Consider the following 22400-nt stretch of genomic DNA (forward strand, 5'->3'; position numbering starts at 1 on the left):
GCTGCGTGAATTTCTTTAATTTTCTATTTCAATAATCGACATCCGCCTCTAACTTTTGAAGGAGGTCACCCCTCGCCAACGATACTTCCATTTCAGAAGCGAGGGTAAAAATGACTGAGCGCTAAATAAACCTGACCGTTGCGCTAAACTAAACGTAATTAAAAAGTCAATTAAATTGCACGAGATACTGCAAATGGGTAAAGTGTAACGCGTATCTGTTAATTCTGCTTCCTTCCTCCTCGTTCTCCACGGTGCGGTGCTTCACCCCCATCGGGGTAACTTCCCATGGAATCGATTTGCAAAAAACACAGCAAACCAACACAGGAAAGACCGATGCACATTCCAATCGGGATGAGATTATGACTCCTGACTGGCCGCCTGTTGGCCTGCTGCCAGCCTGCCGGTGCACAGACGATCATCACTGTCGATGACGATGATGATGGTGATCGTGAAGTAAATAAATTACGCGCTTCGGCAAGATTGAGAGCATCACCACCAGAAAGCATTCGGGGCGAAGGAAGGGGGCATTGCAAAGCGCAGGATGCGGCGCAGATACAGTGGACCGATAGAATTTTATGAACTGACCACAACAACGTGCCGCAGAGAGGGGCACCGAGCCAAGAGTCAGTGAACATTGAACGCCCAATGCAGCGGCCACCACGGGAAGGCGTTACGGTGGGATCTTTGCGGAGAAATGGGATCGCATTGGACGCTGCTGGGCTCGGTAAAGCTTGCCCATCTCCCATAGATCTGTAATAGGCCAGGTTGGATTAATTTAATACCACCCACCTCGAGTGTGCCAGCGAGTGGATGCGGATGCAGCTTATGAGAAAGGTATTCGGCATCATGATGGCCAATATTTGTACAAGATGTATCGACAACAGCGAACTAGTTAGCAGATGGTAAAATCTACGTTGGTCAAGATTAAATGGAACAAGTAGGGGAAAATGACCTTCCATAGTAGAGTTGAACTTCAATCAGGGTTATATCTGCGTCTTATACATCAAATGTGCACAATTATTGTTATTTGTTTTAATTATTAACTAAATACCGCAAAATAAGGACGCAGTTGCTAAGGGGCTCCATACACGCTGCGACATGTACAACTTTGACTCCGCCCCCAGGAAATTTGGCTCGGTTGGAGTAAAGTCGGACCGTCTGTGGGTGAGTTGTACGACTGTTGGACAGTACAACTTGCCCACAGACGGTCCGACTTTACTCCGACCGAGCCAAATTTCCTGGGGGTGGAGTCAAAGTTGTACAATATGTCGGAACGTGTGTGGGCCCTCTAAGTTTTGTGTTATTTTCCGGTGCTCAATCCTTTACAGTTGCAGTGTCATTTGATTATATTACCATTTATCATATCATTTTCATTAAGGTCTGATCAGTGTTAGTAAAATCATTCACAAATCTCAATCATTGAGTTTTTCAAGCTAAAACGGATCGTTTCACTTATTTGCCAAAAACATATTTTTCAACAAAATATGTTTAAAATCAGTTTGATGTGAATTTATTGTATAACACACAAGAGTCTGCATTGTACTATATGCGACGAACGTCAATTCACGGAGAACAAATGAAAACGTACGATGATTCAACTCAGCCATTACTTTTAAAGTGATGTGTCATCTATTTTGAATTTATACTTGCAGACCCGACGAACTTCGTTTAGACCAAGAATTGATTTGTTCTTTGATAGTTCTCAAGTTATGCAGAAATTTCGGTTCCATTTGTATGGGAGCCCCCTTTTCAATGGAGGGAGGTGTCTCTAACCATCTTAAGAACCTTCCCCGTTTTCGAGTCTATAAGGGTCAGACAGTCAGAAATTCATTTTTTTTAGAAGAAGAAGATATTGTGCATTTAGACCAAAATTGTTTGTATGACGCTGATGAACTGGCAGCAAGGTCCACTTCCGACGAGATTCACACGAAAAAAAAATGTCACAAGATCGAGCTTATTTTGTCGCTGACAACGTCGCTGGCACCAAATTGAAGTTCGGAAGACGATTTCCACACTTCCGACAATGTATTGGTGGCAAACTTAAATTTTGTTTTGACGTTCATGATATCGGGAGCAAATTCGGAAGTAAAGTGTCTGAAATCGGAATTCAATTTAGTGCTGGCGACACAATAGATTTTTTACAAAGGCCGAAGTGACCTGTCCATGGCAACACATTGCCAACCGCGCAGTCTACAGAGGGTCCGCAAGTCATCTTCCATCTGATCCGATTGATCCACCTCGCCTGCTGCGCACTTCGCCTTCGTCCGTCGAATCGTTGTCGAGAACTATTTTCACCGGGTTACTGTCCGATATTCTGGCTACGTGCCCGATTTTCACGGTGTGAACGATGGATGGTTCTCCCAGAAGCTCATTCGTCCCCTTCACGTACCGTCCGCCATCTGTCGAGCATTGTCTAGGTCTCGTGTCCGTAAAGGACTACCGGTCTGATGAGCGTTACGGTTGATGAGCGTACGGTTTCCAGCCACTATGCGTCTCCGAGTTTCTCTGCTGGTATCATTTTCGGCATTCACCAGTGAGCCCAAATACACAAATTCTTCTACCACCTCATCACGGTGTGAAAAATGGATTATTATCGAAGTTTCATGTACCTCTGATTTTTTTTCACAAATTTTTGAAAAAAGTGATTTTTATTGTTTTCTTCTCTAATATACCGTACAAAAAGTCAATTGATAACCCAACAAAGGATCAATCATTGTAATTAATCCTCAAAATTGAAAATGTACACATTTGTAGACTTTTTTGAGTAGAAAACCTATCTTGAAATAGATCTAAATATTTGAAAAATATCAATTTCTGTAATTCAAGCCTTCCTAAACTATGTTTTTATTATTTTGTTTTTGCGTTATTTTCATTTTTTTAGCAATTATCATCTTTTTCCACCCCAAATATGGTTCTCTATTGAATGTTGTATTCACATTTCCTTCTTCCGACATTCGCACTATGAGACCAGCCCATTGTCAGTCTGCCATATTTTAAAGGGTTCATATTTTACTCTAGATACAGTGTCTCATCATCAGTGTCTCATACCATGTACAATAACCTTACCGAATATTGTTCGCAGCACATTTTGCATGAAAACCCCAAAACCTTACTGGCCTGCTTCTTATAATTACCACGCTTCATGTCCGAAATAGGCTATTGCATGGAGTTATACACAGCAAATTTCATTTCCGGTAGCATGTTACGGGAGCTATATTGTTGCTACAAGCACAACTGTCTCACATTTGACTGATTCCATATTTGTGTGTATTACTGCTCATAAAAGTATGAATGACCCACTTTTATGAGCAGTAATATGGTAAGCTGTAAAAAACCGTTTTTGCACCCAAGTAATAATTATGATTTTATAATGTTTAGCGATTTACTCTTCAGGTGTGCTATGAAACCATTATACATAAGTACAACGATGTAACTAGGGATCATTATCCCGTTTCACAAGCATTCCAATGTGAACTATTTCTTCAACGCCTTCAATCATCTCCTGTACATCCTCTTATTTCTATTTCTATCAGTAACAATGTACTTCATACTGGTAGTGTGAAAGGATATGTGCTTTCTCACCATCTCAATCTTCAGTTAGACAAAAGTCTCCACCACTACTCTGCGATTGTTTCCTGAGGAGCTTAATTTCATCTGCAAAACCTAGGAGCATATGCATAAGCTCTGCCAAGATGAAGTACATAATAACATGCAGAGACAGAGATAAGCTTAGTGTTGTTTGTGCTAAGAAAGTAAAGGGGATATGTTTGAAGATGTATAAACAAAATTTACCTTTGAAATGCTGACAAACACTAACAATGCTGTAAACACTGGCAATGACTTCCTATGAAGATTGTCTGCTTTAGATAGGGTTACCTCTGGCGTACATAACCAGTTTTAGGTCTAAGTTAGGTCTCGTACAATACCGGTGAAGAAAAAGAACTCAGATGGAAACGAAATTCGTTTTTTATAATCCCTCAATTTTTCAAGTGAACAATTACGGACATGAAACGTTAAAAGCAGCCTAGGATACTTTCAGATTTTTCTAGCGTACAATACTCGGTGAGAGGCCAAAAAATACATGCGACTCATACGCATGAATTACAAGCAAAATTCATCATCAAAGGAGAAAACATTCTGAATTTCATAAAATATGGCACACTTCAGTGGGCAGGTCATCTAGTAAAACAGTAAAAATGTTAGAAGATAGAAATACAAAAACAATATTCATCAGAGAAAGATAAAGATACAAAAGATAGATTATTGTTTCAGCAAAGATTTCAAAACATAAAAAATAATACAAAAAATACTTTAGGAACGCTTGAACTTTAAAAACATTTTTCAAAATTTTATTCTCGTGTCAAGATACGATATCTATATAGACAAAAAGGCTAAAAATGGGTTTATAATCAATCTTGAGGGGTAAATTACAATTATTGATCCATTGTTGGGTTATCAATTGACTTTTTGTACGGTATATTAGAGAAAAAAACAATAAAAATCACTTTTTTAGAAAAAATCGCCGATGAAATATTTTAAAACACCCCGTACCTCATTTCTAATGACCTTGCCTAACTTTCTGTGAAAAAAAATCAGAGGTACATGAAACTTCGATAATAATCCATTTTTTTACACCGTGCCTCACCACCGATGCAAACTCGCGGTGGGTGGCTCACATTGTCTTCTCTTGAACCTCTTCCTATCATGTACTTCGTCTTCGTTGATGTCTAGTCCGATCTGATGTAGGCTTCCTCAATCTTCTCAAAGTTATGTGTCATAATCCCAAGTAACATTTTAAGATTTATGATTTACTACAAGAGTATTTGAATCCTACAACAATAAAACCATAATCAAGGCATTTTATTCTTTATCGCTAACACCAAAACCTCTTGGAGAGTAGTATCTGCCTAGTTGGCCCACTCTTGAAATGGTTTTGAAGGGTAAATGCAAGACGGGTTTCAAGATCAGAATATGACAAAGCATGAATACGAATTCGGCACCAAAAACCTTTCGTAGTCTATTTGTAAACCATTATAAAAGACAGTTGGCCTCATTTGAAACCTTTTCTAAGCCACTTAATCTTGATGCCTGCGGAAATCTCTAGATCTAGCTTTATGCAAACATTCACATGAAATAATAAAATACGTTCAGTCTCAACAAAATAAATTAAAGTTTATTGTACATGAACCCTTAAAATGCCATAATCAAACATTGAAATGAAATATTTATAATCATCGAGAAAAATAATCAAAGCAGATGTGATGTATGATGCTTCAATTTTTGGTGCCAAATGAGATTTATTGTGTCATATAGTGCGAAACTCCAATATAACTGATGCGCTCTCAGTAAACCTCGTTTTAAATATTATTTTTCGAAAAACAAATTGTTGTTAAATTTGCACTTATCTGTTAATTGCACATTGTTTAATTGTTTTATTATTTGCAGTTGATTTGTTTATAAAATTTCATAAAAAATCTTAAGTGTAATGCAGTACTAATAGATTTTTCGCTTCAAATTCTCTCCTAATGTGTAGTGAAAAAAAATATGGCGATGGCTTGCGAGATGATTTCTCGCCATCCATTTATTCACATTGCTTTGCTTCGATGAAATTAACAATAAAATCATAATGTTTAGATATGGCATGTATGAAGGCTCGAATGACTGTTGTAAATGCTGAATGGTCATTTTTCGACATATATGGTGACCATAACTAGAGTGAATTTGACAGTTCATGTTTACCAAACGAAAGGAAAACACAGGGCATCGATAAAAATTGGATAGAGTTCAAATTGATCATTTAATACACGTAAGTAAAACATGAAGTACTCAACTAGTGGTGTCGGCGCTTTATCAGTTGGACACACAAAACAACATTTCCGTACCACTGTTGGAAAAGTGAAAAAGTGAAACATTTATAGCTACTGGAGCGGGTCTGCATACCGTGTTTTTCTTCTATCTATCTTCTCAAGCTCAAGCTATCTTGTATTCTTTAAAGTTTGTCACCTCGCGATTTCGGAAATGAATATTTCGATATCAAGTTGATTTATAAAGCTGAAAATTGGTCAGGATGTATATTATGAGTAAGCAAGCAGCGTGGTGATGTTTCAGAGCTATATCTTTTACAATAATGAAGGATTCAGCTCTTACTACTCGTCTTCACTTTCCCACTTTTTTGGTTCTGATTTTTTTCCGAGCTGCAGAGTTTGTATTTTATAGGACTCTTTATGTAGCAAGCACAAATGCCAATTGATCTAATTTAAAGCCGAAAGTAACTTTTATAGTAACAAAACGACTTTAAGAAGTATTTTATTATGACAAATAAAATAAACATCAAGGCGTTTTAATGATATTTTCAAGACAGGTTTAATCAAGGCATGGACTGCCCTAATAAGTTCATATTAAAAACTTCATAGTATTCGGAATTTATAACCTGCCACAAATGGTTTTGGCAACAGCTTGAAGATAAATCACAATTCAGGCGTGGTAAATGCTTTATCAAAACTAAAGAGCAAGCCTATTGCCATAATAAAACCATAATAAATACCATCGAATGCCAAAGAGCTGTATGAATGTTACTTGGGAAGTATCTATATCGTCGGCGAAGAAAAAAGGCTGGACGGACTTATTGAAAATCGCACCACTCGTGTTTATCCCTGCCTTTCGTATTACCCCTTCCAAAGCGATGTTGAATAACAGACATGAAATAGGGTATCTGTTCCTATATCAATAACAATAAGCCAATGCGCATATGAAATGCATTTATTTCTCACCCAATAATCAAGAAACATAAGAATAATTATGCTCGGCTCACGTCATTTTTAATTGATAACAATTTGGTAACTTCAAAAATGAAATTGTTATCACAATTTAGAAGTATTTAGCTAAAAAACATTATCACTGCCATGCACCTATTTCAATAACATTCAAAAAAAAGTTAATCCTATGCCTGTACCTATATCAATAATACTGTTTCCAACATAAAATACGCACACTATTACTTGTGTGTATACGTAACGATATGATTGCAGTGATGCCGAGTTCTTCAATGTTTTGTATTTGAGTTGAAATATAATTACAAAATTCCAGTTTTCGTTGTAGTTTTCCAACTTATCAGTTTAATTTTATGTTTGTCATAGCTTATCTCTTCGATATGCCTTGTTTTACAAACATAAGAGTTGAATTTCACAGTAAAAGTTCATTTAAGCATTTTTAAAATAAAAATCTAGATCGGCAACCCTTGCCGATGCTGCAAGCCATGTAAATAGTTTGGAATACGGACAAGAATAATTTAGACGTTGTTCGAAATAAACCTATATCAAACTATAGGAAATCGCGTTAGTTTTTCAAGTATGATTATATTTATAGTGAAATTGTGATGTGCTCTATGTGTTGTAAAGTGTATTTTGAAAGGATTCATTCATTTTAGCTTGAAATTGAGTGGAAAACAACGGCGTGAAATGAGATGAATCTGCTAGTAGCAATCGAGCAGTGCATCAAATCAACAGCTCAGAGGTAGGAAAATGAAAATGAATGTGTTTTATAATTTTGTTTTTAATAATTTGAGTCTTGTGAACTAAAACATTACTCAAATGGAATTTTAAATAATATTCCAAACATTGGAGAAGGTGGTCTATTCATTATTGTGTACATACGATGTGAGAAATTATTATCAAATTGATTTTTTATTTGGTTTATCGACGGTTGAGATTAATATACGGGCTGTTATTAATATGGGAACAGATACCCTACCATCATCTTGCCGTAACCCTCTGGGCATTTCAAAGGGACACGAGAATGCCCCTGAAAACCGAACTACGCACATCATCCGATCCATCGTCGCTTTGATCAACCGTGTCAGTTTATCCGATCGATCGTGTTGTAGAAGATTAGGGGAAGGTGGGTCGACTTGATCCCCGGGGAGACTTGATCACCCCCTGTTTTATCGAGAACTAAAGTAGTTTTGTTCTAGCGTATTTTTTAGTATAGATCCTCTAGACAAATGACCTTTATGTAGTGAGTTATTTTTTGGATTGACAACCTTATTTATTCTGCAGGGCGTTTTGTATGTTTTGACCTTCCCAAAGATTTTTTTATTGGCCACGCAAAATTTGAACTACTTTTCATATCAATGACCAAAGTCTTTCGTTTTTTTTACAGCAACAAGCCTTAAATATGCTTATTGATCTGTACTGATGAAAATGTCAACATTCCATCAAAGTTTTTTGGATTTGAAGTTATTGCCTCAATATGGGGACACTTGATCCCCCGTTAGTCACCCATACAAAAATTTGGCGACAAAATTCAAAAAAAAATAAAAACCGTTCTTAGGCTTCTAATTTTTTGTAGATTTGACGGGTGTGATGCAGGTTTGGCAGGAAAAAATATTTATTGCGTAGATCTCATAGAAAGTGGATCAAGTCTCCCCAAATTTTAAAATTGCATGTCCTGTCGACTTCAATAACAAAAATCGTTCATGTATACGCATAGCAATTCGATAATTCTGCGTATTTTGAACAGAAAATATTTGAAAAATCTGAGGGCACCTTTCTAATTTTATCAAAGCAAGTTCTTGGAGAGGGATCAATTTCCCCCAAATATTTCAAAGTCGATTTTTGACAGCACTCCAAAAAATCGATTGTGTATCAATAACAATAATAATTTAAGGACTGTCATACATCAGTAAAGTTAAATACTATATTTCTTAGAGAGTCTGTGTGGAAATAGCGTATGTTTATTCATTTTTTGTTGTGTTATATCGGAAATCAGAAAAGGGGATCAAGTCTACCCAGTCTCCCCTATTAAACGAAACCAATTAATCTTGCGTTGGATTGATTTGAAACACAGTTTTCGTCTTCTTGTTTTCAAAATACAACTTCGTAATACATATATTGTCGCTTACTTAGGGGCTTAGAGGCTTCACACGAATTACTTTCTCAACTAACCAACGATTCCTTTCCCGTAGCGCTCACGAAAATGCAGAGCAATCCTTGGTCTCTTATAACAATGAGTGTTAAACTAATTTTCGTCTCTTCTAATCCTAAATTTACTATAAGCACGTGACCAGTATCATTATTGGTCATGAATTGGAAACACCGAAGCAAGTATACAATAAGAATAACTTTTTTGTATCCCAAGAATATTATTTAATTGATGAGCTGTGCATATTTGCTGTTTCTCGGCCAATCAGGATTTTTTTTTTTTTTTTTTTTTTTTTTTTTTTCTTGAGCAAGGGTAAACGGAAATCTGCAACCAGACACCTGAGGAGGTACTCATGTAGTGTGGGGATGGGTATGTCATGTAACTCTTACCCGACCCACTAAAACCAAAACCCTTTCGCCAGTCCAGTCCCGCAATTAAGCAATACATCAGGGGGGGACTATTGAGAACGCTCACGCCTATGCTAACGCACTTGACGTCAATACACACAACATCGACTTCAAGGGTGGCTACCTCACCACCCGTCGATCGCAAGCTATGATAGTAACCTAACGGTCCGTATCATAATCTCACGTTGGAGACGAGCACCCCGACAACAACCACCGCGCGTGAACCGCAATGACCTCTATATCTACATACTGAGGTCCCCGCAGCCCACCCGCGACATGTTGGTTGTCGGGGTGAGCAAGGTGTTCACTGCATCACAGGTGCCCTTACTGCACTCGTTGGTTTTGTTCAAGACGCCACCACCGCTGCAGTTTCGACATGATCTGTTGAGATGCTGTGTTCACCGCATTCCATATAGCTTCTTCCCGGCACATCCTCTCGACGAGGTTGTCCGGGGTTGTATCCATACCACAAATAAGCAGCATGGTATTGCGTTCTACCTCGAATCGCGGGCATGCGAACATCACATGCTCTGCCGATTCTACCTCACCTACACATTCAGGACACTCCGCAGAATCTGCGAAGCCAAACCTGTGTAGGAATTTCTTAAAGCAGCCATGTTCAGACAACACCTGTGTTAGGTGGAAGTTGACTTGACCATGCTTCCTTTCAACCCAGTTGGACACATCTGGAATCAGTCTGTGGGTCCAACGACCTTTGACTGCGGTGTCCCATGCTCTTTGCCATTTGAGCAACGAAGCTGCTCTCTTGACACGTCGCACTTGCACCGAGTCCCTTTCGTTGTAGCACTCCACATCCTCCTCTAGGAGTGTGTCTATCGGCATCATTCCAGCTATAACGCACACCGCCTCATATGATATGGTGCGATATGCGCTCGCGACACGTAAGCACATCAGCCGGTGTACTCTGATCAATTTCTTTACATTGTACTCGGCTTTTAGTGCTACGGCCCATGCCGGCACGCCATAACGGATGATAGACAATGCTACGCCAGCTATCAGCCTACGCACTTGACTATGCACCGCCGATCTGTTGGACATCATTCGTGATAAAGATTTTATCGCCAATGAAGCCCGCTGACATGCATAATCGACGTGGCTCGTAAAATTGAGCTTATCATCGATCATCACGCCCAGATGCTTGAGAGACCTCACGGAGTTAACTGTGCAGGTCCCTACTCTTATCCTCGCCTGTTGCAGCCCATGACGGTTATGCACTACCACAACTTCTGTCTTGTGATGTGCAAGGGACAACCGCCTCGAGTTGAGCCATTCCTCCACTCTGCCAATCGCGTATGAAGCCTTCAGTTCGACTTCGACGAGAGTGTCACCTGCTACTTCTAGCATTACGTCATCCGCGAAGCCTTCTATCTTCACTCCGGCCGGAAGACTTAGGCGTAATACTCCATCGTACATAATATTCCACAGAACCGGTCCGAGGATCGATCCCTGTGGAACACCCGCGGACACTACGATCGACTTTTGACCGGCATCAGTGTTGTATAACAGCACCCTATTCTGAAAATAGCTTTTCAGTATCCTGCACAGGTAATCCGGAACTCTCAATCGGTGCAGGGAGTCAGCAATTGCTGCCCAGCTAGCATTGTTGAACGCGTTTTTACATCGAGTGTAATCAACGCGCAGTACCTAATACCTCTTCTGTTTAGACCTCTCGCTATCTTGGCCGTATCCGTTACCGCTCGAATTGCTTCGATGGTAGAACGGCCCTTACGGAAGCCATACTGGTTGCTAGATAAGCCACCAGCACACTCTGTATAGGCCGACAATCTATTCAGAATGACCCTCTCTAGCAGCTTTCCAGCTGTGTCGAGTAGGCAAATTGGTCTGTATGCCGAAGGATCCCCGGCTGTTTGCCAGGCTTCGGTAATAGCACCAATTTCTGCCGTTTCCATCGATCTGGGAAGTTTCCTTCGTCCATGCATCTCTGGAGGCAGCTCCTGAACATATCTGGATTGGCAAGAATGGCGTGTTTAAGGGCCAGGTTTGGAATACCATCCGGGCCTGGCGCCTTATTGAGCTTAAGTTTTCTTGCGGCTACGATAAGCTCCTCGTTAGTCACTAGCGGTACCACGTCGACTGACTCGTACGGTGTAGCGGGCCAGTCCGATGGTTCATGTGTCGGAAACAGTCCCTCTACTATACTGGCTAACAGCTCTGGGGATCTTTCAGGAGGTGTGCTCTTGGTCCTAGACATCACTATCCTGTATGCATCGCCCCACGGGGTGTCATTCGCCATCCTGCACAGCTGTTCGAAGCAGGCTCGCTTGCTACATTTAATCTCGTAGTTCAGGGCTCTGCTCGCTGTCCGGAATACCCTTCGTCTATCGAGTCGCTCAGCGTCTGTTCTAGCACGTCGCAACCTTCTTTTAGCTTTAAGACAGGTTCTACGAAGATCTGCAATCGTGTCAGACCACCAGTACACTGGTTGTCGATTTCCTGGGGCTGGGTCTTCCTTGGCATCGCCACGTCGCAAGCACGTGTAAGTACTTCCGTCAGGTCGTTACCGCTTAGTCCTGTAGTCCTACTCTCCCAGCGCAGTGCCTCCACCAACAGCTCTTGATTGAACTGTGACGTGCGCCATCCGGGATCCGTTGCACCACCTCTTCTCGTCGTAGTTCTCCGGGTATACTCGACCATAAAACGTACTTCCTGATGGTCGCTAGAAGTATGACCCTCGTGGACCATCCATCTCGGTTCTTCAGTCCATCCTGCGCTGCAGAAGGTGACATCGATACATGAATCACCGCTCGGTCCTCTGAACGTTGGCACTTGACCTTCGTTCAGCAGAACTACGTTCAATACCGCTAGTGACTCTAACAGGATATGACCTCTAGCGTTAGTAAACCGGGAACCCCAGTCCACTGCCCACGCATTGAAGTCACCTGCTATAACTACTGGTTTAAGGCCAGTTAGCTTCGCCGCAAGAGTATCAACTACCCTAGTGTACTGCTCTATACTCCATCTAGGAGGACAGTAGCAGCTACAAAAGTAAACACCGTTTACCTTTGCTATGACGAAACCCTCATCGTTAGGCGAAGATATTATCTTCTGGATGGGGTAGCGCCCACAAGTCCAGATTCCCACCATACCGGACTTGTCCGCAATCCAGCTGCCGTTTCCAGCAGGGATGCGGTATGGGTCGGACAGCAAGGCAACATCAGCTTTACACTCGATAACCGACTGTTGTAGCAGCAGCTGGGCCGCCTCGCAGTGGTTCAAGTTTAGCTGTGTTACTTGCATGTCTGGACCCTTCTAGAGGCCGGACAGGCCTGCGCACCGGTGAGATGCCTGTTGTCTGCCCCCGTAGGACAGATCAGGCATCTCGGTGCAGCCTGGCAGGTGCGAGCCTGGTGGTTTTCGGCTCCGCACCTACGGCACAGCTTACTACGGTCAGGTCCCTTACCCATGATTAGCAACGACGATGTGTACAGTTAATCAAGCTAATAAGCTCTTCTTTGACTATTTGCACAATATGTAAATGTAAGGAACATTGCAGATTTGTGGACATTTCTAGATCTTCGCATGGAATTTGCAAAAATAAAATCCAGAACGGGTTGAAAGATCATTAAAATTGCTGGAAGTTCTTAACTTAAGATTGCTTTCAGCTTATACTGACCATAACAGCTATTCTCATATGTCGAGGACACACAGACAATAGCCCAGTTTGTCGAGCTGATTGTATATAAGACTATGCTGCCGTGAATCGCATATTTGTCCCATATGAATAGGAAATCCAGCAAAGATGGGACAGATATGCGATTCACGGCAGTATGGGTCTGTTAAATTCAATCGGAAATACATATCTTCGTACATTTTAGAAAGGTGCACAGGATTCTTCTAGTGAGCAAATGTATGCTATATATGTAGACGAAGAATAAGAAGGAATACATTTTGGTTCTATCTGCGTATACGCCTGGCAGATATGGAAACGTAATTGAGTATCCCACTGAATAAAAAATAAAATCTAAGCATTCATTTTCTAATTTTGAGAAAAATATATATAGCTCTTTTAGTGGAATGTATTCAACCGTCTAAGACGAATTAAGTACTGTCCATTTAATTCCACCAGTTAATTTTCGTTATCTTTGCAAAGATAACGAAAATTAACTGGTGGAATTAAATGGACCATACTTAATTCGTCTTAGACGGTTCTAATTTTGACTAAGTCAGTACTTAGTCCACGCTGACAAGACAATATGAAGTATGCTTTAGCATACATAATTCTAAAGTGAACTAAGGTTTTAAACGAAATTTGAATCCGTAGGTATATGAAAAATCCCACAATTTCTGTATTTTTATATACTTTCTGATATAAAACTGATATAAAATTGATCAGATTCGGGAGCACACGCTCCACGATGAATTTCTTTGAAAGCGGCACAAATGCTGGGGTATTGTCTTATCGCCAATGGTATATGCGGCGAGAATGTGACGATTTATCACAGATTGCCTTTTCTATTATTGTAACTCTTTTGGTCGCAAAACAGTTATTCGAAGTGAAATCAGAATTGCGTACATAATGTAGAAACAATTTAATAAAAATTCCGCGGAAAAAAAATTAAAATTTCGTTTCGTTTCGAAAAATTTCGAATTAAATGAACCTTGATTTCGTATCGTTTCGAAGTATCGAAAGAAATCTTTATTTCGTTTCGATTCGATCCGAATCAACAGAGACATTTTAAATTTCGTTTCGTTTCGTTTCGTTAGGAAAAAGTGTGTTATCGCATACCCTTCACTCGCGAGCGCGTCACTTGTTTGGGGTTTTCTATACGGTAAAGGCTATATGATCGCTCCAAAACAAACTTTTTACTCTCTCTTGCGTTATGTGATGCTGAAAATAAGCTCCTCCTAATCATTTGATACCAAAAAATATAAAAAAATAAAAACAATCAAACAAAATTATAATATTCTAGCTAAATTTTACTGTTTTGGTCGAGCATGGGTCAGCCGCCTGACACCCGCGTTAAAAAATATGTTCCATGCTTGCCCCCCACATAAAATAATAACGAGTGCTAATCACTAATGATACTAAAAGCTTTAAATGGAATTAGGCATTGTTCCCGCTTATCATTTTAGCATCGCCAGGGGGAACTTGGCCGGTACCCACTGTACTTTTCTTTCCTTTTCCATAAACAATTATTATCATTTGTGATATTTCAACGGAATCTTATTGGGAATTCTGAAAAGGCAGACAATCAATGCAGTTAGATTGCCAGGTAATACGTGCACATCATAGCACTGGTGATGCATCACAATCGTATATCAAGCTCTATCTGGTAAAAGGGCGAATGTCGCAAGAGAGGATTCTCTTCGTCGACTTCCCCTCTTTTAAATAAAAGTGACAAGCAGTGGATTTCATCGCGGTTTATCACCTCAGAATGCAAGTTTTCATTGTTTTCTTTCGTTCTGAGGGGAAAAACCGCAACGAAATCATCTGCTTGTCACTTTAATTTAAAAGAGGGGAAGTCGGCGAAGAGAATTCTCTCTTGCGACATTCGCCCTTATTCCAGATAGAGCTTGATATACAGGAGTATATGCACTATATGAGGTGCACAAATTTCGATTAGCACCGAAACCCATCTTGCGACATATCAAACTCCATAATTTTGAAAGACAAGCTCAATAGATGAGTTTTTGAGAGGTTTTGGGCACATTGGTCACGTTCGGAAGTGTTCCCGGGAACCTGGTTCCCTCAGGGAAGTGGACAAATTTTGATTAGTACCGAAACCCTCTTGCAACATATCAAACTTCATGATTTTGAAAGACAAGCTCAAAAGATGAGTTTTTGAGAAGTCTTGGACACATTTACCACATCCAGAAGTGTTCCCGGGAGCCTTATTCCCTCAGGGGACCGGACAAATTAAGGGAACACTTCCGGACGTGGCCAATGTGTCCAAAATCTTTCAAAAATTCATATATTGAGCTTGTTTTTCAAAACCATGGAGTTTGATGTGTCGCAAGATAGGCTCCGGTGCTAATCGAAATTTGTCCGTTTCCCTGAGAGAACCAGGCTCCCGGGAACACTTCCGAACATGGCCAATGTGTCCAAAACCTCTCAAAAACTCATCTATTGAGCTTGTCTTTCAAAATTATGGAGTTTGATATGTCGCTAGATGGGTTTCGGTGTTAATCGTAATTTGTCTATTTCCTTGAGGGAATCAGGTTCCCGGGAACACTTCCGGACGTGGCCAATGTGTCCAAAACCTCCCAAAAACTCATATATTAGCATTGTCTTTCAAAACCATGGAGTTTGATATGTTGCAAGACTGGGTTATGTCCACTTGAAAAGTGTCCACCACCCCAGGGAAACCCCAGGGAATCAGGTTCCCGGAACATCCGGAACCATGTCCTGGTGATTCAATTGTATCAAAACTAGCTTCTGATGCTGGTCAATGATGATTGACCACGTTTGCATCAGCATTCTGGTCACTTTCGTTCATTTATCAATGGTTTTAAAAAAATGACCCGTGTTTGACTCCATCTGACCCAGTTCCCCACCTCAATAAATCCGGCCGGATTGGCACCATGGTCAAACCAAAAAATAGACATGATGACGCTTCTTCCCTGAAAATTTCATGGCAATCGGACGAAAAATGAGCCAACACGAGTTATTTCAATTTTGATTTCTAGGTCAGACCGAAACGGGTTAACATAAGAAAACCAAAGCGCTATTTATCCAAAAGCACATAAACAAAATGTTGTATAAAAACCGATAACCCCGTTTAAACGAAGAAGCCGACCCTGTATTAATAAGTACGAAAAGAAACCTGCCATATTGTTTATCATTTTTCAAACAAATCAAAAATGTTGATAAAACATCAAGCACTTACCAAGTTACCGACTAGCGCCATGGTCGGGGTCTTTCAATTTCAATAATATTTACACGCAACACTTTCATTATTTTAGGGGCCCTTCTTAGTCGTGCGGTAAGATGCGCGGCTACAAAGCAAGACCACGCTGAGGGTGGCTGGGTTCGATTCCCGGTGCCAGTCTAGGCAAATTTCGGATTGGAAATTTTCTCGACTTCCCTGGGCATAGAAGTATAATCGAAGAAGTTATCATATCATCGTAAAACAGCGTAAAAAACGCCTAAAAGAACCTAAACCGAGGAAAAACGCGTAAACAGTGATCAAACAATTTCAGTGTTCATCGGGCAAGAAGCGTTAACTCTTCCTTGATCGATTGTTCCAAAAAAAAATGACTTTCGTTTCGTGACTTTCGTGGCCCAATAAAGTGTACCCAAAAATAGAAAAGACAGACGTAGTCCCACGTCAAAAAGGCATTTTTAACATTTTTTAACAGCGGAGTTTTATTGGAATCTTGGGGTTAAGGTTATGGCAGAGGTTCGTCTTGGTTAACAGGTTGCCAATGTGACAGTTATGAAAGGGTGCTGTAAATATTCTAATTGGATGCCGAAAGGAACTTTTTCGCTCATTTCGAATTCTAACAGTTACCTGCTCGAACTAATCAAGTTGTAGGTATAGGGATAGAAGATGGAAACGGTATGAAAGCCCTTTTCCAGTTCTAGCGATTGCTAGAACATGTGAAACATATGAAAAGATACAAAGTAGGAGGAATGGAACGGGCCTGGGATTGAACCCACGACCTCCTGCGTATGAGGCAGAAGCAGTAGCCATATGACCACCAAGCCCGTCTTAAAAAGGCATTTTTAACATACCCTCGAAAAACTACTGCACTGATTTTTTTTCCAAGTTCGTCGATTGGGTAGGCTCAGGTGTGTATAACACTTTACGGAGCCATGTTTCTTTGTGATATGTACAATCAATATCATTTTATTATGAAGTTAGTAGCAGAGGGGTAAAAGTCAAGGTACTCGTGGTGACTCGAGGTTAAATTTACAATGTTTGAGGATGGATTGATTAAGAAGGGGATTAGGATTCGGAAATCAGGGAATCATCATAATCAATAAAAATCAGCTGCTCGTCCGGTCATTTGGCGTTAGGGACGATGTGGCGTGTCGTCGTGCTCGAGGAATGGCTCGTCTGGGAGCATCTTCCGGATGTCCAGAGCTACGTAGCTCTACGGAACAGAAAGGCAGAGACTTTAAACAAAACTTTGAAGAAAGGGAAAAAAACAAAATATTAGATTTTGACGTCAGAAGAACAAAGAGTTCCTGCACTGATTGCTCCATTATACTTCATCTATACAGGCCGGACTCGATTATCCGGAGTGTTGAAAAAAAATTCACTCCGAATAATCGAGCCATTTTTTTGTTGTTGCTGAAAATTTAAGTTTTGCTCAAATAATCTTTATTTTGGTTACATAATAGACCTCTTCATGTTTTCAAAAAATATCAAAAATTCAACCGGTCAGCCCAGAATCAAAATTCTTATGCTAAAATAAGTCTCCTGTCAAATTTTCAGCTAATTCGGATAAAATTTCGAAGTGGCTCAAGTCGTCAAGTTGTTCGAACAAAACATACATCAAATCATATGATATTTGATGCTTACAACAAACGACTTCCAAATTTAGTTAATTTCACCATATGTCTGCATGCTTTTAACATCGAGTGCATCGTAGTAACAAGTGAAATCGAAGCTTCTTTGTTCGAACAACTTGTTTGAAAAAATCTCAGCGTGCAAATTTATGACAAATGTTCAGCTTCTGATTTTTAAGAATTTAACGGTAAATCACACATGGGCAATTATATAACTCAAACTTCCAGGGAAAAAAGAGGAATAATAATATAATAAATTAACATTCATTTGTTATAAACTCAAGAATGTTGTAGAACAACGACTTTTGGGGGAAACAGTATTTTTATGCACTTAAAAGCTTAAAAATCACTTTAACAAGGACAAAACGTGAACGGAACGAATCGACATGTTAACAAGACATGTAGAGCACACCAAAAGCTTCCGTATAGAGGTTGTTGCGATAGTTTTCGACGTTTATATCTCTTGGTAGATTTTTTCCAAAACTGAAAATAGCCCAAAAACACTAAATCGACTTGAGCCACCTCGAAATTTTATCCGAATTAGCTGAAAATTTGACAGGAGACTTATTTTAGCATAAGCATTGTGATTCTGGACTAACCGGTTGAATTATTGATATTTTTGAAAATCATGAAGAGATCTATTACATAACATCTAATAAAATATTAGTTGGTCCGTTAATGGATTCTGACTACCGTTAGAGGTCAGCGCCGATTCAAAAATCGTCAACGGCAACGTTTGTCATAATTTTGGTCGGCGATGGCTTGGCGATTTTTTTTATTACGTTCGTAACGTAAAGTTTTTTTTTCAGGATATTTTAAGACATTAACGGGAGAACCCGGAAAAATCTAATGAGCTGTCCCAAGAGATTCTTCTAAGTTTTTCGAATTTTCAATAGGAATTGCTCTAAAATTTTCACGGGAAATTGTTTAGGAATTTGCCTATGCCACCGGGCATGCATGCTTCGAATTTAACAGAATTTCCGTGTGATTTTTTTTAAGTTTCACAAAAACTGTTTCCAACGGAATTTCATTTTTTACGGAATTTCTTTGGAATTCTACGTGAAATTCCTTATGTTGTCTATTAGTAATTCTTTGGAAATTCTACGAGAAAATTTTCAAAAGACGAAGGCTGGTTTGGTTGAATATCATTTGACCGAATACCATATGGCCGCATAATACATTTACCCGAAAGCTATCTAGCCGAATTCCATTTGTCCGATACGGTTATTATGTGGAAAATGGTTTGGCGGTACGACCAAACTAGTCATTTGGCTGAAAAAGCCGTATGCCCTAACTGGTCGTTTGGTCGAATAGGCCTTTCATCCAAAATTCCATTCGACCGAAAGGGTAGGGCCAATTTGGCCGAAAATGTTATTCGGCTGATCGGATCATACGGCGAAAAACATTGACCCATTCAGCCAAACGCCATTTTCGAACAAATGAGCTGTCGGAGCAAACGTCTTTTTCGGCCAAATTATCAGTTCGGCCGTATAATCTTCACCCGTACGTCGCAAACCGTTATCGACCTTATGTCACCTCGCCCGGCCAAGCAGCATTTTTGGTCAAACGATTTTTTTTTTCGGCAGCTCGGACAAGCAACACCTTATGTTCATTTCGGCCAAATGGCCCTTTTCTACCAAACGACCAACTAGGCATTTTTGGCTAAATGACATATTCGATTAGACGACAATCAATCAATCAACATTATCGGCCATATGTCTATTTCGGCCAAACGATTTTATGCCAGTCGGATAATGACATATCCGGCCAAACAACAAACGGCACTTCTCCGTCAAAACATTAGATTTCAAAGTGAAATTCTGTTGATTTCAACAGAAAATTCTTGGAAATTTACGCAGGTAATTCTTCGAGATTCCCTAACATCAACATCCTAATAGCTATAGCTTGTATCTCCACAGAAAAAGTTTACATTACATCCTCTACTAGGACATTTCCGCATCACAGCACATGAGTTCATTGGAAAGTACTTCGGATATAAATTCAGAAATTCGTGTGGAAATTCCTCAGAAAATTCGAGAAAGGAATTCTAAGAATTAATTTAAAATTTCCCTAATGAATTCCTTCAGAACTTCCACCAAGAATTCCCTTGAAAATTTATTAGGGTATTTCTTCGGAACTTTTTTCCGAAATTTCTTCAAAAGTTCCATCAGGAATTTCCTTCTACTTGAGGGATTCCTTTACGGAGTCTTCTGGGAATTTCTTCAGTAATTCATTCGAAACTATTTTTAGCGATTCCTTTGAAAATTCCTTTAAGAATTAGATACCCATCCCAAATCCTTTAAGAGTTCTATGAGAATACCTACGGATACTGTTTTAGGAATACATTCGAAAATCCATTTGGGAGAAATCCTTCAGAAATTTCTAATAGAAAAACTTCCAGTAATTCATCAAAACATTTCGAAAACTCTAAGACAGCGGTTCTCAACCTGGGGTACATGTACCCCTGGTGGTACCTTCGCTGTTTCCAGGGGGTACCTCGGACAAAAATGCGTAATGGCGGATATAAGGACTGTATCGAAAACAAGTGATACTACACAGAAGCTCATGAAGGAATTGGTTTGTATTCATCGATGTATTCATATGTTAAGTTTCAAATCAAAATTTGTTTGTTTGTTGAAAATTTGTTGTTTCCGATGTATCGCAAATTGAAAGTGATATTTAAAATCGAGTTTTGGACACATGGCTCCGTAAGAAGGGCATCGAGATGGATAATTTGACCAAGCGTTTCGCTATCCACCCCCAAAGGTAAAAATCATGGTCATCAAGCTTGCGGAATACTACGCACGTTCGCTAATTTGCCGGAAAAGGAAGAAAATCAAAATCAAGTGACCGGAATTTTGACTAGAAAGTAATCATGTTATAAAACGAGGCAATTTTATGCCGATTTGTGATCAGGAAGAAAAATGCTCGAATAAATGTTGGAATAGTGCAATATTTATTCAGTATTATATTTTTTCATGAAACTTAACAAACAGCATTAACATATATTGCTAGACAAATTTTAATAAATTTTTAAATTTCATCTGATTTTATTCGAATAAAATGATGTGGATATCTTATTTTCGATACAGTCCTTATTACAGTTTCATTCAAAACTTATTGATAGAGTTTTGATAAATTTGATTCTTAAACTTTATATTGTGCTTCATGTGCATGGCGATTAGTAAAGCAAAAAAAAATCTGAATCCTGCTCGGAAGCCTCCTTTCAAGAGGCTCGGAAGCCTCCTTTCAAGAGGCTCGGAAGCCACGTTTCAAGAGGCTCGGAATCCTCCTTTCAAGAGGCTCGGAATCCTCCTTTCAAGAGGCTCGGAAGCCTCATTTTAAGAGGCTCGGAAGCCTCCTTTCAAGAAGCTCGGAAGCCTCCTTTCGAGAGGCTTGGAAGTCTTCTTTTAAGAGGCTCGAAAGCCTCCTTTCAAGAGGCTCGAAAGCCTCCTTTCAAGAGGCTCGAAAGCCTCCTTTCAAAAGGCTCGAAAGCCTCCTTTCAAGAGGCTCGAAAGCCTCCTTTCAAGAGGCTCGGAAGCCTCCTTTCAAGAGGCTCGGAAGCCTCCTTTCAAGAGGCTCGGAAGCCTCATTTTAAGAGGCTCGGAAGCCTCATTTTAAGAGGCTCGGAAGCCTCCTTTCAAGAGGCTCGGAAGCCTCCTTTCAAGAGGCTCGGAAGCCTCCTTTCAAGAGGCTCGGAAGCCTCCTTTCAAGAGGCTCGGAAGCCTCCTTTCAAGAGGCTCGGAAGCCTCCTTTCAAGAGGCTCGGAAGCCTCCTTTCAAGAGGCTCGGAAGCCTCCTTTCAAGACTCACTGTAAAGTTCAGATCCGCGTTTCATAAAGGTATCTTATTATAAGGGGGTACCTTAATGAGTGCAAAAGTTCGAAGGGGTACCTCTCAAGGAAAAGGTTGAGAACCACTACTCTAGGAAGATATTTTTGGTATTCTTTCCAAATTTCCCTTTGGAATTTATTTGAAAAATTTCTTCAGGACTTCTTTTCAAAATTTCTTATAGGAATCCCTTCGGATATTCCTTTAGCAACTCTTCCAGAAATTCCTGTAGACCTTCGAAAAATTCCTTTTAAATTAGTTTAAGAATTATTTCGGAAATCTCTTCAGAATTTCTATTGGGAAATTTTGTTTGTAAATTCCTTCATTTTTTTAAACGTTTTAAGGGTTTTATTTTATTTGAAAATAAGTTTAACTCTCAAATACCTTTAGAAATTTCTCCAATTTCGAATTCTTTCCGGAACTATTCCTGCAGTAATTTTGTATGGTTTACTGAAGTAATTTTCTGAATACTTCCTGGAGGAAGTTCCAAAAGAATTTCTGAAAATATTACAAATGCCTTTCCGGAGGGGTTTCTGAAGGAATCCCTGGACAAATCGACACTGTTCATGCATATTCCTCAACAACTAGGACCGCTCCCAACTAACAACCACTTGGAACTGGTGGAGCTTCCGCGAACGGAAGTGTAAAATACCACCAGAAGTCTCTAAACTTCCTGAAATCAGCAAAAGAAGTCAATGTTTACATTTGCGACTTTCGCCCTTTCGAAACAACAATGTCGAAATGTCC

General features: G+C 39.8%; 1 pseudogene; it reads right to left on the reverse strand.

Annotated features, from left to right (window-relative positions):
* Positions 1 to 16216, reverse strand: part of LOC134202988 (large ribosomal subunit protein uL6-like) — a 43172-nt pseudogene extending 26956 nt beyond the window's left edge.
* Positions 16217 to 22400: the final 6184 nt, after the last annotated feature.

The sequence above is a fragment of the Armigeres subalbatus genome, unplaced genomic scaffold (genome assembly GCF_024139115.2).
Source record: "Armigeres subalbatus isolate Guangzhou_Male unplaced genomic scaffold, GZ_Asu_2 Contig1548, whole genome shotgun sequence".
Lineage (NCBI taxonomy): Eukaryota > Metazoa > Arthropoda > Insecta > Diptera > Culicidae > Armigeres > Armigeres subalbatus.